Source organism: Acipenser ruthenus, chromosome 11 (genome assembly GCF_902713425.1).
Source record: "Acipenser ruthenus chromosome 11, fAciRut3.2 maternal haplotype, whole genome shotgun sequence".
Taxonomy (NCBI): Eukaryota; Metazoa; Chordata; class Actinopteri; order Acipenseriformes; family Acipenseridae; genus Acipenser; species Acipenser ruthenus.
The window spans coordinates 19,873,590-19,890,246 of NC_081199.1; the positions used below are offsets into that span (position 1 = coordinate 19,873,590).

At 40.0% G+C, this 16,657-nt stretch overlaps 1 long non-coding RNA gene across 2 annotated transcripts; it reads left to right on the forward strand.

Moving 5' to 3' along the window:
- The first annotated feature begins 5,122 nt into the window (after positions 1-5,122).
- On the forward strand, positions 5,123-16,030 carry LOC131739448 (uncharacterized). Of its 2 annotated transcripts, none has more exons than XR_009330531.1 (6): positions 5,123-5,264; positions 10,628-10,733; positions 13,542-13,729; positions 14,168-14,291; positions 14,608-14,767; positions 15,071-16,030. It is a non-coding gene; the product is annotated as an uncharacterized LOC131739448 (long non-coding RNA). The 2 variants fall into 2 exon arrangements; XR_009330530.1 differs by having other exon boundaries at positions 15,896-16,030.
- The last annotated feature ends 627 nt before the right edge of the window (positions 16,031-16,657 follow it).

Consider the following 16,657-nt stretch of genomic DNA (forward strand, 5'->3'; position numbering starts at 1 on the left):
CGTCGGGTCAGGTAGCATCCTCTGGCTGCTGGGCGATGTAGAGAGGGAGACACGAGAAGAGCAAAGGATTAGATATAAACACTTTCCGCCAGGTCAGGCAGCATCCTCCAACTGCTGGGTGACGTAAAAGTGAGAGAGAGAGCAAAGTTTAGACACATAACATGCAACAAATCTGACTCTCGCTCCCGACGGGTCAGGCAGCATCCTCTGGCTGCTGGGCGTTTAGTGGAGCAAGAGACAGGAAGGGGACGAACAGGACAAAAGGACAGATCCTTCGCAACTCAGTGCAGCATCGTCAGGCACCTAAGCTGGCAGCTGGGCGGCGTGGAGAGCTTGGGAAAAGTGTCTCGGGTCCGTTTAGGAGAGACAAAAACAGAGAACCCCCCCCCCGCCCTCCCCGCCCTCGGTCAGGGCCCGCTCGGCAGGTGGAGGCACGGCCTACTGCATGAGGTAGCTGAAATGGTCCTGGACCTGAAATGGAAGAGAGGAGATGGGACAGCAAGGTTGAGGCCTGGAAGGATTAGCGCATAAGCAGCAGAAGAATAGGATGTGGCCGGGGGTCCCCTCAGGCCGATGAGGAACAGCCGGGCGGCAGTGGTTGAGACGAGAGGCCGAACCGGACAGCCGGGGGAGTGAGACTCACTTCCCCTCCAAAAGAGGACCCCCGGCTCCCCGCAAGAACCACACCGTGGGATAGAAAAAAGATCGCAGAGCCGCACACATAGACAAAAGCTAGAAGAAAAGAGAAAAGACAAGAGATTTTAATAGACAACCTATGCCTATAAGCCGTCCGCACTGTGGAGAGGAAACCCCACTGTGGAGAGGAAACCTCTGGTGGGCCTGGCGGAGAGGGCGCTTCCCACTCCGGGCAAGCTTACGAGTGTTTGGTGAGCTGTGGTGATGTCTGCAGAGGATGATCTAATATAAAGCTCAACAGTTGAAGAGATCCAGCATCCCATAGACTTAATCAAGTGTTGATTGATTCCTGCCCTGGCCGCAGAGGCAGCTGCTCCGATCCGGAATGAATGGGGGGGAAATAATTTGAAGAAATCCTGATCCGTGACAAGAGGATGCATAAACGGGATGAGAACCAGTGTCTCGTAAGTATAGATCTGGAGCTGTCGAAGAAGAGGGGATCCGACAGAAGACATAGAATCCTTGGCTTAATTGGATCGTTTTTGAAGATCTGATGTGGAGGATAAAGTGGTTTCCGGGGATTTGAGAGAGATTGGAGCGCTTGAGGACTAGAGGTGGGAAGCTGGAAGTTGATGGAGTTGAGAATTCTGCACAGTGGAGAAATGCAAAGGCGGCAGTCAGGCACAGGGTTTCCATGAAAATGTCGTTGAATAGGTTGAAGCATCCTTGCCGGAGAGCAGTGATGAGACAAAGGAGAAGGTCTGTAGAGATTGGTCAACTTGATGGAGAGGAGGGGAGCAGGCTTTTCTCCATGCCTCAGAGTTCTCTCTGGAGATCCGCCATCTCTAGAACGGACGAGAGGAGATAGATTGAAGGCGAAATTGATACTGAATGCCCGCTAGGTAGCATCTAAATAGAGGAGGGGGCTAAACGTAGAGACAGCCTGAGGTGAGTGATGAAGGCGAGAAGGTGCTGTAGGTTGTAAGAGTAAATGAAGACCTTGCAGTCGAGTAGGAGGAACGGGTAGATGGGGCGAGAGCGTACTCCATGAATCCACATGCTGATTGAAGGAGGCCGGAGAGAGAGTTATTCAGCTGAATATTGTTTTGCTGAAGGGTGGTACAAGACGAGGGTTGGGGTCTGCTCCTGGGACCAGGTTGCAGAACTTCTGGAACTTGATATAACTGTCTGTTTTTGAAGTCCTGAAGAATAGGAGGAAGTTATTTCCTGGGACTTGAGTGAGGTCAAAGTGCCGCAGGCTGATGACTGGGAAACTGGAGATTCCGATGAGACTGGTTGTCTTGGAGAGGAGGATGCGAGACTCTCGGGCGGACCTCCTGGATTGAAAGAAGCGTGGGGTGGGGGGGGGGGACAGAGGAGGAACTGGTGCTGGATACCTGAGAGATAATTCCTGATGGAGGAAGGGGCCAGGTTAAGGGATAGCCTGAGGTCTGTCATAAAGGCAAGGAGGTGCTGAAGGTTATAGGTGGTGAGAGAGATACGAATCTGGGCACAGAATGTGGTGAAGGAAGACCAGGCAGTAGAATAAGAAGAGCGAGTGGAAGCTGCAGGCCGACTGGGGGAGGCTGGAGAGTGTGAAGTTTAGTGGAACACCAGCTGATTGAAAGGAGGAACTTGCCGCGGGTTGGGGACCGGGCTGTGAAACTTGTGGACCGTCACACAACCTCAACCATGTTTAACACTGGGCATGGTTAACTTTTTTTTTTTTTACTGCAAGGTGTAGTATTCTGTAGTAAAATTACCACAGCTGGCCAAAGTCCAGTATCTGGGTGTACGGAATGGTTCACAAGACCTCATGGTTGAAATGGCTTAACGCATAAGTCTATCCATTGAATTCCCCTTGATGGTAACTGTTGCTTTTTTTTTTTTTAAACCGGTAAATCACAGGTGTTGTCACGGTAAGTTCACAGGGTGCACTCTGTTCCTTCAGGAGTCCTGCAGAGGAAGTGCTTCACGAGAGCAGTTAGACATAGTACTTCCATGGTCAGGTCATTGAATAGACAGAGCAGACTTTTCTGAGGGTAGAGATTAAAGACTGAAGGATGTCTATTGATATAGGGAGCCAGGAGGGAGCAGCAGGGGGGGGGGGGGGGGCTCTTGAGGATCTCTGAGTGTCAAGCAAACTGATGGGATGGTTAGGAGTATTGGAGAAGGGACGGAGATGAGGCGGCAGAAATACTGAATTCCGGAGATGTAGGCTTTAACAGTAGTGGGGGCTAAGTGAAGAGAATCCCTTGCATGGGCAATGGAGGCTACAATCCGAGTTCATGAAATCGGAATGGGATGTATTTGGTTTTGAGTGGAGGAAGTTGTAAATGTTTACCATCCAGTGGTAAATGAAGATTTGGTCCCTGGGGCTAAGGGTGTGGCCATGTAGTGATGAGCAGATTGCAGAAGGTTGGAGAGAGTTGTATTTAGTTGAACGGCAGATGATGGTGTTGCAGAGTTTGATTAGAGCTGAGGTGGCAGCTGGACCTGAACAAATATATGAAATCGAATGCTGAGTTGTTTCTAAAAACGAAGGCAGAGAGATGAGATGCCGACCATCCTGTATTAGTTAATACGGGATTGATCAGCGGTTTGCTACCATCATGTCTGTTTGGAATGGAAAAGGTGAACTCATAAATCAGAGATTTGGGTTTCACAACTCCTTAATTCATAAAACAAAACAGATTTCCAGTCTAGTACCATGTATTAAAGCTTGTAGTATCTGAGAGGATGAGCGGACATATGACTAAATTGCTGAGGAAGTCAAGCGCGCCGTATATATTATATATATATTTTTTAAATCCAGGTATTGGAGGAAAGAGGAAAGCGTTGGAAGCTCTGGAGGAGAGCAGTTGCAGATTTAAACAGTAAACTAAAGCCACTTTTGTATGCTGCAATAGTGAGCAGATCTGAAGAGGGAGCCGAGATTTGCTGTAATGAGGAGATATTAACAGTAGAGGCAAGATCTGCTGAACGGGCAGAGATCTGAGAGAGTAAACGATGGAATGCTGTCAGTAGTGTGCAGTGGCCTGCTGTAGAGAGCAGAGAGTTGCTGAATGCAGTGGAAATTGGTATTTGAGAGTTAAGGTGTTTTTAGATGATGTCGGAGATGGGGCTGCCTTTGGGCAGAGATGAAGAATGCATAGATCTGAGGCCACTGCAGAACCCGAGAGGATGGGAATGCGTTGCTCAGAGGCTGCTGCAAAACCTATTGATTTGATCAGGAGCAGTCTAAGAGTGTATTGTCTAATGCGGGGTAGGAGGACGCTTGACTGAAATGTTGATAATCGTAGCACATAGTTTCTGTATGTGACTGGTAGCTCAAATTGAATGAAATGGACTTTGAAAGTTATATTAAGTGCCTTAATGAAGTTGGGGACAAATGAGGAAGTGCAAATCCGGGAACAAGAAGGTTGCAGGAATGGCCTGATGCAGGGAAGCTGGAAAATTAATGTGACGGTGGATTCTTAACATCTCAGAAAGCTGATAAGCTTGGCTTCATGACGAGGTCCTCAAGGGGAGGGGTTTGGATTTGAAAAATTCAAGTTAATATAATGTAGCAAAAGTGGTTGAAGCAGGAGGGTACTGAGAATCCCTTGAAATGACAACGAACTGCAGGAATTGATAGAAAGTTTGGAGTGTGCAAGATTCGCAGCAATAGCAAATCAGCTTAAATTATGTAGCGCTTGTGGTGTTATGCTGCCATCTAGAGGTTGTGATTGGAATTGAAACTATTGGCTTCAGTGAAGCAGGGTAGCATATATTTGGTTAATGCGATTAAAATCCTCGTCTATGTATAAAACATTTGATTTAGAACAGTTAGTGATGATATAAGTAAGTTAACGTAGGTCTAGAAGAAGAGCCTGGAGTATTTAGATGTCACAATTTGGCGAGTTGAAGCTCTCATGTTGCAAAAGCGAAGCAGCAGGAACCAGAAGATTGCAGTAGTGAGGCACAGGCTCGCATTGCCTGTTAAAGCTGCCTGGTCGCCGTGGCAACTTACCACTCCCAGTAGTCACTCGATGAGGCGTTGCCGTGGTAACCATGGTCTGTGAGGCGCCGGTGGGAAAGAGTTGCAGTACAGCAGTGACGTTGGAAGAGTCTTTCTGATGAAAACGCAGACCAAGTTGAGAATGTCACTGTGCTCTGAACGGCGCAGACTGAGCAGGTAGGAAAATAGCTGATACTATCTTGCGAGCGCTGAGCAGAGAAATGGCCTGCAGTGAAAGGAGCGAACAACAAAAAACAAACACAGACAAGGAAGCGGAAATAGTGCTGCGTTAAAGTAGAAAAAGAGAGAAATAGACAGAAGGGGCAGCCAATAACATACGTGGAGCAGCGCTGGCCATGCCCTAATAATTGACGAGACGAGCGCTGCATTGTGTGATTGGCTGGAAATACTAAATGAGGCTGAACTGGGATCAGCTTCCACCCGGAAGAGATCGCGGACGCTAGCAGGCAGGACGCCACGGAGGGAAGGTAAGAAAGGCTAAAGAAAAGGATATAGGATAAGAAAAAAGCAGCGCAAAGCGGGAGAGCCCCGTCTACGTCATCCCCCGAATTACGCCTAAAGGCTAACATTTATTTTTTAGTTCATTTGAGGCAGCCCTTTTAACAAGGTAAGGTTATTTAACGAGCGAGGAAGAAGACTCATTTTCGGTCCCATGACGCTGAGTTTGAGTAGATCACAATAAATGACGATTATTCTTTTTTTTACGTATATGGCTAAAAGTAAATAATTAAAAAATGTAAAATACGATGTGTTTAGTTAAGCATAAGTTACTGTATAAATGCTATTCATTTATTTAAAGATGTATAATAAAGCACATAATAAAACGACTGCCTATAATCGTTGGTGACTTTAAAACATAGGTAGTGGTGTTCTTAAAATAATCTCAGCGCATCTTTTTAAAAATTATTTTTTAGGTTCCTGTTGTTTATTACGACATATCAAGTCGGATATAGCTGCTTTTATTTCTTAATGTTATTTTTAAGTTTTTCATTTCTCTTTAAGTGAGTCTCTACTAGTTCGTACTACTAGTTGTAGGGAAAGCAAGTTATTTTGTGTGAAGCGAGACAGTGTCTGTAGTAGTTTACCTTAGGTGCGCTGTGCGGTCACCCTAACACAGGTAGCGTAAATAACATTTTCCAACGCCGACAGGTTTTAGATTGACCTCAGAGACTAAACATTGTAGCAGCAAAACTGGGGCGTTCAAGCTCAGCCTATTTTTACTTCAGTAGGCTTACTTGACGTCCCAGAACGCTCACATTTTTAAATTGACCTCAGAGAATATTTTAGGTGCGAAATTTGGGGCGCTCGAGCTCACAAAAATACCTCAGACTACATTTGTTATAAAATGTGTTGGGAGCTATCTGGGTCCTGATTGGCTGTATTTTAGAACGTTTAAAGACCCAGCCTATTTCAAATATAACGCTCACGTCATCAAACGTATAATTATATAACTCGCGCATCTGAAATCCTAGCTCTATGTCGTTTGCAGCAATGGAAAGCAGAAATGCTCAACTTTCAGAAGAGCCCTTATTCATGTATGTACAGTAATATTCAATTGCACCAGGCACTGCGGGGTTCCCTAGCAACCACTGAAACCGAAACCTAATCCCTCTGAGCTATAAAAAAAAATGACTGCGCCTCCCCAGTTTACTAAAACAATACAACAAACTGGAAATCCTACAGTATGTTGCAACATAATGAATAAAAAGTAGAAGGGATTTGATCAATGTAAATCAGTATGAGTTTCAGAAGTATTAAACTTAAGTTCAAAAACAATAAAAACGGAAGCAGCTGAAATAAAACTTTACAAACATTTTAAGAAATATATCACCACACAATTATAGATTAATTCAGTATAATATCCATCATTCCTACCTTATCAGTGGGAGGGGTGTGTTTTGTTTCCTCGCTGTACAAAGTAGTAGAATTCGGGGTTGCAGTGTAGAAAGGAAGAACGGAAGTCATCTTCAACAGAAAGCGGGGAGCGGTATTTTGTTTTGATTGCAGTTAATGCTGAGAATCCGGACTCGCATAGGTAGGTGGATGAAAACGGAATGAGTGCTTTCAGGGCCAGGTCTATTAACTCATGAAACTCAGATCCCACTGATAACCAAAAGTCTGCGACTGGCATTTGTGAAAATCTCTGCTGCAGTTCCTTGTAGTTTGACAGGTCGATAAGGCTTTCCTCTTCTTTTGAAGACAGCACATCTGTGGGTTTCGGCTTAAAGGTGAATGGGTTCCTGATCCACTGATTTACATTTGTCCCACTTAAGGAAAGTATTCACGAAACTGCTCCTGCAGACCCCCTAAGTGCTGAACAATTACGTCCTTGATACTGTCAACTGACAGATCAACGCACTGTCCCACAACGTCCTCCAGTGTTGAAAACATGCAAACAGATCCCTGCTGCACACGTGAAGACCACAGTTCAAGTTTGTTAACGAATGCTGCTATCTGATCATAAAAATGAAAACATTTGCATCTCGTCCCTAAAGTGACACATTCAGAGAATTCAGTCGCTTAAATATGTCAGCCAGATATGACAACAAGGATATCCAATGAGTGTCACTGACATGCTGTACAAGTGGATAGTTATTGTCTGCAAGAAAAATACGTACTTCCTCGCGCAGTTCACATAGTCTTGTCAGCACCTTGCCCCGGGACAGTCAACGGACTTCTGCGTGTAACAACAACTGTGTGAAGTGTGCCCCCATCTCTTCGCATAGAATGGCAAAAATCCTTGAATTAACCGGGCGCGACTTTATAAAGTTTACAATTTTCACTGCAACAGAAAGAACATTGCTAAGCTCCTCTGGCATCTTCTTAGCAGCCAATGCCTGTCTGTGGATCGTACAATGATTCCAGGTTGCTGTGGGGGCCACTTCTTGTACCCTTGTCACAAGCCCGCTATACCGTCCTGTCATAGACCTTGCGCCATCACTGCAAATTCCAAAACAACATCCCCAGTCAAGGCCAGTGTCTTGGACAAAACCATTCAATAGTTTAAAAAGCTCTTCACCAGTTGCTCGTGTTGGAATTGGACGGAAAAACAGAAATTCCTCTTAATTCTGTTGCTGTAGCAAAACGAATATACACCAGTAGCTGTGCAGCATTGGATATGTCGGTAGACTCATCTATCTGAATTGAAAAATATGGGCTCTGACAAACACTTTCTAGGAACTGCTCTTTTACATCAGTGGCCATCTCCTCAATACGGCGAGAAACTGTGGCGTTTGAAAGTGGGATCACATCTAGCTGTGATGCTGCTTTCTCTCCCATCATCACCGAGCACATATCCTTTGCAGCTGGAAATAGTAGTTTCTCACCTATGTTGTGCGGCTTACCAGCCTTGGCAAAGCCACACAGTAAGAAGCCTCCGTAGCCTTCATGTTAACAGTGCTGTAGACTTCAAAAACTTTTTTTTGTCCTGTTAACCCATTGAGCTTCCTCTGAAAAAAACTACAAGTTTAGATACTGAGGTCGGGTGTCTTGTTTCGACATGCCAGCGTAGCTTGCAGGGCCGCATACTATCGTTTGCCAGTAGTTCGCTGCATACAACACATTGAGGCCTCGGTGCATTGCTGGACCCGCTCCATGTAAAGCCCTGTTTTAAATAAGCTTTGTCATTTTCGGCTTCTGTGTTTTGCAGGAACCTCCACTGTTGCCCTCACTTCGGCTTGTATTGTGCGTTTTTCTCCCTTTGTCACAAAACGATTTCTTACTTAAGCTGTTTCTCTCGAAGTGCGCTGCTGATAACAGTTTACTTCTTGGCAGAAAAATCACGTCACAGTTAAGTAAAAATCTTTTTGTGTTTAGTTATTTTTAAGTATAATACATTTTAAAATATATAATATATATATTTTTTTAAATCATCCAACGTCCAAAAAAAAAAAAAAAAAAAAGACAGAGCTTGAGCGCCTCATAGTTTGAGAACCGCTGCTCTACAGTAAATGGAGACGGGTGTATTGAGTTCAGATGCGGCGATTAGGGTTGCCACCTTTGAGATACGAAAATACCGGACGCCCCATCCCCTCCTATTGTCTACTTCTTCATTTGTCTCTGCCATTGTGACTAACGTTACAGTATGCTACTTAATAGTTTCATGCTTAACGTTACAGTATGCTACTTAATAGTTTCGTGCTTCTTCATTCAAAGAGGGCTGTCAAACTTAACAGCAGCGCGCATGCTCATACCAGATAACACACAGCGGTGAGCACACAAAAAAAACATAACGGTACAGCGTTGTAGTGGTTTACGTTGTTACCTCAATTCTTTCTGGTGCATTTACACACTGCTGTGTTATAGTATTTGAATTTCACTCATACAAGCACAACATGTTATATTAAATTGTTTATTGTAACACATTTTTTAAGAACATATCCAATAGATTAGAATGCTTAGAATTACCGGACATCTTCCAAAAAAAACGGACAGGGGGTCAAAGTATATAAAAATGTCGGACAGTCCGGTAAAATACAGGCGAGGTGGCAACCCTAGCGGCGATAAAGGAACAAGATCAATAATAAAAGGTGGACACCCGAGCTTGTTTTAAAGCGATTGTCAAATTGCTAACCACTCTATTTAATGCATTAAAAAAAAAAAAAAAACTGAAAAAATTTGCTTCCCTTAGCATTCAAAAGAAGCCTTTCTCGCCGCGCCTACTTTCCTACCGCACCAGTTGTAGCTTACATGCAGTTAGTCACCAAGCACGAGACGCGTACAAGCAACTGAACTCATCAAGCCGTAGTACGGCGTCCATATTAGGACATCGTCATTTCTCACGTCTCAGCGTCAGTTATCAGGAATTTCGTTGTCATGGATCATTTAGTTTGGCGATCAGTCGTCATTTCTCAATCATTTTTTCTGTCATCCCCATAAAGCAATACATTTTCCAGTCATATATAGTATTAAAATGTGAGCCTGGGTGGTGGTGGGGTAATACACTATACTTACGATATGCTTTTTTTCGTAATGGCTTAAGTGAGTCTTGCAATTTCTTTATGGGTGTATCCACACGTAAATACATTTCTAATAATAGAGTCTCCTAATGACACTTAAGGAATAAAGTGTGTTATGTTGCGTTTTATTCGTTCACGTAGCAATACCAACATTTACTTCAAGTTATTTATTTATTTTTGTCTTCATATTTTAAATTCATAAAAGAGGTTTAAGCTAGGGTATTTGTGTATGTTCAAATATATTAGGCTCGTAGCAAACAAATAAAAACATTAAATACAACCGACAACTAATAACTAATCCCCACAACAATTATATAGAAAAGTTGTTTTCAGTTGATTGACATTCGCAGTAGCCATTGAAATTATAGGATATGCAAACTTAGAAATGTGATTGGCTGTTACGTTAAGTCCCAGAAAAAATGCTGTTTGATGGTTGACAGAGAATTTCCATCACTCGAAATTTGAGTGACAGAGGTTTTCCATGACTCGAAATTCGAGTGAAGGTGGACACAAACACATGAGGGATGACAGAAAAAATGATTGAGAAATGACGACTGATCACCAAAGTAAATGATCCATGACAAAGAAATTCCTGATAACTGACGCTGAGACGTGAGAAATGACGATGTCCTAATATGGACACCGTACTGCTGACCTCTAGCTCTGTCAGAGACAGTAACAGTAGTTCACATACACACAACACACTTTCTTTTATTATTTAAAAAAAAAAAAAAAATACTAATAGGCCTGCTATTATTAAAAATAAACAAAACACACATTCTGTTATTATTAATAACATTGCATTAATTTGAACTATTTTTCCTAGCGTATTAATAGATTTAGGAAAAACATAAACCTATATTCATATTAAAATACAAATATGTCTATATCTATTTCTAAAAACTAGTAACCCATTTTATAAGCGCAATAAGCCACTCCAGGGTGGTGGTTATGCTTACATAAACATTTGAGAACTTCCATCCATTATCATTAACCGCTTAATCCTTTACAGGGTCGCGGTGAGCAGGTGCCTAACCCGGCATACACAGGGCGCAAGGCGAGACTACACCCTGGACGGGACGCCAGTTCATTTGAGAACTTGTTTATGATACAATAAGGTATATATATTTTTTAATGTGTATTTATAAGGTTTTCCATGTTTTCGTTATTGACATTTAATGCAAAATTACTAACACGTTATTCATATTTTGTGAAATAAGTTATAAATATAACAAGTACCTACATTTAAATTTACATTTTATCTTCAATTTTATCTTCAATTAATTGTAGGCAAAATGAATATGGAAAAAATGCAAGGTCCTGCCAAATCAACATTAAGAAGGAGGACACATGCAAGCATTAACAATGTGCTTAACAACATGGCTGAGGAAATAGATCAAGAAATGAGTGTTGAATGTACAGTTCCTTTATCAACAGAATCTGATGATGAGATTGCATTTGACATTGACAACCACAACAGTGAAGATACAAATCACTTTGTGTCTGCTGAAATTCTGGATGAGTGGCCTTTAGATGATAAAGTTCCTGTAGTTGACACAGACTCAGAAGACGAGTTAGAAAATAATGAGATTTCATTATCAGATAGCTTGACCAACTGGGCTTTTCAGTATGGTATAACATTGGTAGCTTTGACCTCACTGTTGAGGATTTACCATCCAAATCTCCCAAAAGATGCAAGGAGTTTGTTAAAGACACAACGATCTGTAATTGTTAGTGAAAAAGCTGGTGGACAGTACGACTACTTCGGAATTCTCTGGGCTTTCAAGGGAGTTTTAAGTTCGTTTATATATGCTATCCCTGTGGGAACATGTTTGGGATTACAAATAAACATAGATGGTTTGCCACTGTTCAAAAGCACCTGTGAGAGGTTCTGGCCTATTCAAGGTCTACTTTTAGGATTTAAAATGGCACCTTTTGTGATTGGCTTGTACTGCGCGAAAAAAAAAAAACAACAACTGAGTACTGAGTTTTTACAGGAATTTGCTGTTGAACTGCAAACACTTCAGGAAGGATTTGTATTTCAAGGCAAAATAAATAAGTATGAGGTTGTGTTCTGTTGTGTGCGATACCCCTGCAAAATCATTCACCAAGAACACAAAATGCCACAATGCTTATCACGGTTGTGATAAGTGCACCCAACCAGGACAATATTTGAACCATCGCATGACATTCCCAGTAACGAATTTTCAATTAAGAAATGATTCTTCATTTAACCAAATGTTAGATGAAGATCATCACAGCCGTCCACCACCTTTTCTAGGAGGAAATGTTGGTTTTATTACAAATTTTCCTATAGATTATATGCATTTGGTTTGCTTAGGAGTTTGTCGGAGATTGGTGAATTTGTGGTTAATAGGGCCCCTCAAATGTCGCTTATCTTCTCATCTTATCAACATGTTGTCCACGTCATTGACAGATTTAAAAAGACATATCCCCTCAGAATTCGCAAGAAAGCCACGATCACTTAGAGAACTGGACCGATGGAAAGCTACTGAATTCTGTCAATTTTTGCTGTACACTGGTCCTGTCATTCAAGCCCCTATACTAGAAACTCCAGTATATATAATAATTTTCTCTTGTTTTTTGCTGGTATTACAATTTTGGTCAGTCCACAGCTGTGCAAAAAATATAGTGGTTATGCTCATAGCTTTTTGGTTGCTTTTGTAGAACACTATGGGCAACTCTATGGGAAGGATCTCATAGTTTATAATGTCCACGGGCTTCTTCATCTTGCCCAGGATGTTAATATCCACGGCCCTTTAGATTCATTCTCTTCCTTTCCATATGAAAACCAGAGTTCCCCCTTGCCCAAGTCATTCGCCGTCTTTTAGAGTAATCCAGTGTTCCATATCATCAAACAACTAACATGCGAAGTTTCAGGAAAGAACATTTTCTAGGACCAGTCCCTATAAATATTAAAGCAAAAAAACAGTATCAGGAAATTTATTTGGAACAGTTTTGCCTAAAAGTGTCTGAAGGAGACGATGCTTTTTATACTGGTAATGATATTGGCATTGTACACAATATTGTTGAATCTGTAACAGGTATATATGTTGTATATAGGAGATTTACATTGAAAGCCCCACATTTTAAATATCCTTTTGATTCTAGCCTAATCGATATATTCTCAGTTTCTCACCTAAACAATACTTTAAATGTAGCTCACATTGAAGAAATTACTCGCAAGTGTGTTCTTTTACCATCCAAAGATTCTTTTGTGGCAATTCCTCTGATCCACACTGTTTAATATCTCGTTTCTATAGTCAGTGTGCTCTCGAATTTTCCAAAATTTGAGTTGAGAGGCAATACAAGTTAACAAAAAATGTGTCCAGAGTTTGCGTTACTACATGAACTAAACAAGTCTCACTTGCAAAGAGGTGGCCAGATTGTAACCAGATTATCATTTATTATTCTTTGTTTATTTAGCAGACACCTTTATCCAAGGTGATTTACAGAGACTAGGGTGTGTGAACTATGCATCAGTTGCATTCACTTAAAACAACGTCTCACCTGAAAGAGAGCACAAGGAGGTTAAGTAATTTGCTCAGGGCCACACAGTGAGTCAGTGGCTGAGGTGGGATTTGAACCTGGGACCTCCTGGTTACAAGCCCTTTTCTTTAACCACTGGACCACACAGCCTCCTATGATTATTATTGCGGGGGGGGGGGGGGAGGGGAATTAGGGTGTGTTCTCGAGTTGGCCTTACCATGGAAATGAGGTATAAGATATTCTTATTTTTGGGACTGCAGAATGTTGATATTCCATAAATTCGCTTTTTTTTTTTTTCCTAATTTTATGAAATTTCAAAATGTATGTTTACAGTTGTCAACTGAGAAGAATTGGGTGGCACTTTTTTATCTTTTGAATGACTAATATAAATAATTTCATTAATATTTTTTTGCCAGAAAATGTATTTTCAGGTGGAATTTATTGAGAATAAAAGTATGAACATTGTCCCTGAGACGGGTTGAGGATGGCATGACATGGTGGCCCAACTACACAAAAGATGACAGGATCAACCGAGCTATTCAAAAAAAAGAAATTCCTGGGGATGGCTGGACTCGCCATGATGTAAGAATTTTGTTAAAAACAGGTTAGTACTGTAATCTTGGAATTAAGGTAACCTTTGAAAAGCATGCTGAAGTACCTACTGTATATGATTATATTAGTTTAATTTAAAACATAAATGATGTGAATAGTTTTATTTATGTTTATTATTATTAAGTAACAGTTTGGGGAATTACTATGAAAATGTATTCATGCTTCAACAAGCATTTCCTGCCACTGTTGCAGTTGGTGAAACTCCAACTCACAAATGACAGACATCCCTGCGCATGATGTAATCTAAACATACACAATGGTCAGGGGGCCCCAGTAATCCAAAAAAGTATTTACAAATGCACTTTTATTAAATTAGGGGCGGTCCAATAAGAGGATTTTTTAAAATAAATGTATGAGTATATGCATGTTTTGAAAAGGTTTTAAGCAATGTATACACCGTACTGAACCACATTTTTATTGTATATTGTAGATGACTTTTTGAAAGCTTGCCAGAGATACAAAGAATCACTTCACTGCACAACATCAGACTTGCAGTCTGATGCTGGAGAGGACATGCAGTCATTAATAAAGCGTAAAAGAAAAAGAATTACAAAGTATGTTAATTTATGGCTCAAAAATCCTGAAAACAAAGTTTCTAAACAAAAAATTGTATTAAATGATTTTACTTTGAAAAGTGTATGAAAACAGAAACACTTTGTATAGTTTGTGATTTATAATCTAAAATATTAGATGGAAATTGATAAGCACTACTTCTTGAAAATCTTATCAGATTTGAAGTTTGTTACTTGAACTTAATGCCTGCTGTCTATCATCTGTTTTGATCTTCCACATTTAACTTATTTTACACTAGAATTATATGCTGCAACTTCATGTAAATATTTTTAATTATTGTTTTGTTATTACTTTCAGATATCATTCTTGGCAACAATTGGAGGGAGTGACTGTAGAAACACAGTCTGGAATATATTGAATCATGTTATACACAATGATCTTGCGAAAAAAATTAATTGGAAGGGAGTAAATGAAAAAAGACCATTCAAGAACTTGATTGTCAAATCAGTTATTTTACGTAAGTAACTTGATTAATTGGTACAATATTAACAGTACTACAGTGTTATAAATGATCTATATATCTGAGTGTGTCATAACAAGTAACTAGTATGTACAAAAATGTTACAGAAAATACAAATATTACCTTTTTGGTACAAAAAATGGTTTGGAGTGAAACATGTGAGGGTGATGTAAAGTTGTCTGGGTTTGTAAACAGTGAATGTAAACAAAAACATATATCGGTATATTTTTACTCTCACTAATGTATGACTAGTTTGTGAGTGACTACTTGAAGCATAAGACAGTTCTAAATATATAACAGGTGCAGTAAGAAGAAATCCCTTGGCAGCAAAGGCCACCGATAAAGAAATTGAAAATTTTATTATAAGATGGTTCAATCTTTCATCAGACAGAGGTGGAGGTCGGAAGGCTAGGGAAATTAACAAATTGCAGAGACAGGCTGCATCCACATCCCACTCTACAAATACTGCTGAGGACAGTGAATAAGTAATAAGGTTTTTATAAATTTTCAGTTCTTTAGTGCTGCATTTTCAAGGAACCCACTAATTGCACTTCAAGAGATTCTAAATAGTTTCTCCCAAAATTAAAATCCTGTTGCATGTAGTTGTTGTTGTCTCATTGTGGGGTTCAATTTTAAGTACAGTAACCAACTATGCAAACACCCCAAAAAAACAAACAACATTGATCATAAAGTTGGAAACTGTTTTTTATATATATATAAAGTTCCCTTCCACCCCACCCCCGCTTCTTTCTTTCTAACTAATGTTTGCCATATGTTTCTCAGTCCTGGTCGTTTCTGTGTCCTTGTCTGTTGAACTCACAATAACTTAAATGAACTAGTTTAACTAACAATGTGTTTCATTTCAAGATTCTTATACAATTCTATAACCTAGACCAAATTAAAACTTTGGCCCACTCACTAATTACAAATTACAAACCTGGTACTGATGGATTCCTTTTTGTTTGTTAGGAGGTTATTCCTTCTACCCCAGAGGGAACCCACTGCCATTAATACTGGGTTTGTAATTTGGACAATCTTGAAATAAAGTTTGTTTTTAATTATTAACATAAAATTAATAACATTGAGTCAAAAATGCTAAAATACAGTTGTTTTTTTTCTCTTCAGGCAAAACAATCTACCACTGACAGAATGGATGGATTACATTCTGTCAAAAATGGGGCAGGGATTATGTTATGGGATTTATAGTGTTTATTTTGTTTATGATCTTGTAATCTTGTATGTCTAGTTGGGATTGCTCGTTGGTTGGTTGTTGTTTAATGTATGTATAATTTAATTTTTATGTATAATTTATGGTAATCAATAAAGAGTATTAAGATTAAGAATTTGATTGACGTGCTTTATTGAACACATAAAACCCTTATTTGCTGTTATTATAATCAGAGCGTTCAAAGTAATTTAGAGTTCTGAATTATCCTGTAGGGTAAGGGTTAAAAGAGGATTGAAATTATTACAAATCCATGACAGAACATAATACATGTCTTGATGCATAATGCAGAAGATTATTGCAATGACAGATTTAGACACACTTCCAAAGAGCCACCAAAGCAATGCATTTAATAATAATTAGATATTAGTGAGATTTGTATCTGCATTCTTGTCTTTTCAAACAGGTTTGAATAGCATTTTTACCTATTACATGGTGGTGGTAATAATCATTCATAAATTAAGTAATTAAGCAAAAACCAAATATTTTGTAATCGGTTTGTAATTTAAATAAGTTTTTTTTTTTTTTTTTTTTTTTTTTTTAAAGCTGTGTAAAACTTGTTTTCATTTGTACATTTCCAGTAGTTTAAATTCATTTAATAGCTGTAATATGGTTAGGGCTAATTCATTTAAACAACAGTATTCTTAAAAGTTAGCTGTGGA